This window comes from Orcinus orca, chromosome 18, assembly GCF_937001465.1.
Source record: "Orcinus orca chromosome 18, mOrcOrc1.1, whole genome shotgun sequence".
Taxonomy (NCBI): Eukaryota; Metazoa; Chordata; class Mammalia; order Artiodactyla; family Delphinidae; genus Orcinus; species Orcinus orca.
In genome coordinates, this window is record NC_064576.1 from 68,318,718 (window position 1) to 68,321,250 (window position 2,533).

At 39.1% G+C, this 2,533-nt stretch overlaps 1 pseudogene; it reads left to right on the plus strand.

Annotated features, from left to right (window-relative positions):
- The first annotated feature begins 1,232 nt into the window (after positions 1–1,232).
- Positions 1,233–1,719, plus strand: LOC101277303 (destrin-like; annotated as a pseudogene).
- The last annotated feature ends 814 nt before the right edge of the window (positions 1,720–2,533 follow it).

Below are 2,533 nucleotides of genomic sequence, written 5' to 3' on the forward strand. Positions count from 1 at the left end.
TTCCATTAATCACCTCATATTCAAAATCCCCTACTTGTGGCTTAGGAATCTCTAGGAATTGGTGTCAGTTCAGAGCCAGCATTTAGTAAACCCTGAAGAGTCTGATTATTTTCCCTTCCTCAGTGCATAACCACCCTGGCAACTGGGCACAAGTTTCTTTGGAGACAGCTGAGAGGAAGCATCAATTTTCGGCTACGTACAAGGTTCCCTCTTCAAGGGGACGTGGCCTCCCCTTCATTCAGGAGACTCTAGATTTGTCAACTGACTTAAGTCTTGGAATTGATTAAAGAACCATAACTCTCTTTGGAGATTCAGGTTAGGATTCTTACACCAGACTTGGAGCTTCTTGCTTATATAAATCAAATAAAACTTTAATAAGCTGTCTGTTGTACATTGAGTGGTAACCTGCAAAAATGTATATTGAAGACCTAACCTCTAATACCTATGAATGTGACTTTTTTGGAAATAAGGCTGTTGCCGTTGTAATTAAGATTTAGTTAAGATGAAGTCATACTGGAGTGGGTAGGTCCTTAATCTAATGTGACTGATATCCTTATAAGAAGAAAAAAAGAGACACAGAGGCCCAGACACAGGAAAAATGCCATGTGATGAAGGAGGCAGAGATTGGAATGATGAATCAACAAGCCAAGGAATGCCAAAGATTGCCGGCAACACCAGAAGCTAAGAGAGAGGCATGGAACAGATTCTCCCCACAAGGCATCAGAGAGAACATGGTACCTATACCTTCATTTCAGACTTCTAGACTTAGGAACTGTGAGAGAGTAAGTTTCTGTTGTTTAAAGCCACCTAGACTGTGGTACTTTGTTACAGCAGCCTTAAGAAACTAATACACTGCCCAACTATTCCAGCCTAGGAACACCATAAATAATTAATTAATGTTGACAATCTCCGTGGGCAAGACTGCTGTGATGATTGCTTTTGTTCTGTCATCCATTACGGTAACAAGTCCATCTTATTTTTAGTGATTATGTACTGTCACTTGGCCGCTGCCATCCAAGATCCCATCATGTCTGTTGAATTCAGGAATTTTTGTGTGTGTGCACAGTGAAATCAAGGACAATGTTAACAGATATGTGACAGACTGAAAGACATCCAAAACCAAGATGGAATTATTAACTAGACCATACAAAGAACTTCTACAAATCAACAAGACAAAGGTAGGTAATCAACTGAAACATGCGGGTCTGCGCTCTGCGACCACCACAGTGAACATGGCCACAGGAGTGCAAGTTGCTGATGAAGTATGTCACATTTTTATGACACTAAAGTTTGGGAAGTGCTCCGCACCAGAAGAAATCAAGAAAAGAAAGAAGGCTGTCATTTTTTGTCTCAGTGTAGATGAAAAGCGCCTCATTGTAGAAGGCAGCAAAGAGATTTTGGTGTAACCATAACTGATCCTTTCAAGCATTTTGTGGAAATGCTTCCTGAAAAAGATTGTTGCTATATACTTTGTATGATGCAAGCTTCGGAACAAAGGAATCCAGAAAAGAGGAGTTGATGCTTTTTTTGTGGGCACCAGAACTAGAACCTCTGAAACGTAAAATGGTCTATGCAAGCTCCAAGGATACAATCAAAAAGGAATTTCAAGGCATAAAACACGAATGTCAGGCAAATGGGTCAGAAGACCTCAACCGGACTTGTACTGCTGAAAAGCTAGGTGGATCCTTAATCGTAGCTTTTGAAGGATGCCCTGTATAGATCACTGTTTGGTGTCACAAATTGAAAGCTTCCATGTTTAATGTTATCCTCTTGCTATACAAGTAAAGCAAATACATTTAGGCAAGGGACTCACTGAGGGAGAGCTGTCTCATCATTTGTTAGGGTAAACTAACTATTCTATGAACATGTGCAAATGGCCCTAAATAAATCTAAACTCTAAAGTTTAAAAAAAAACATGCAAAAAGGATATGAATAAGCTGAGGAAAACCTCAATGGTTAGAAATGTAGAAATGTTTATCCTCACTAACCATTAGGGAAACTTAAACTAAAATAATGGGAGATCCCTTTATACCCATGAAATTAGAATGAAAAAGATTGTCACACAGTACCAAGCACTGGTAAGGGTACAGGACAACGGGAATTCTGATGGATTGTTGGTAGAAGTATAAATAGTTTTAGCCATTCAGAAAAAAATTCAGATATAGCTCATATCTCAGTATTACCAGGTCAGGGATGCTATTCCACAAGCCCATGAGGAGTTATACCTAAAGATTATCAATATAGCATTACCTATAGAGGTAGGGAGTTGGAGGCAACCTAGATAGCCATCATTAGGAAAAAACACAAATGATTTTTTAAAAATAGAATCTAATTGTGGATGTATGTTATGCAATACAACACAGCAAGTCTTGCTGAATTTTCTTGCAAAAGTAGATCTTTGCCTGACCTTTTCACTCTATATCTCTACTACTACCTCAGTCCAGGTGATCTTTACACCTTGTTAGATGACTGCAAGAGCCAAAAGTGATCTCCGTATTCTACTTTTGGAACTTCCTACCTTCTTTCAACATGG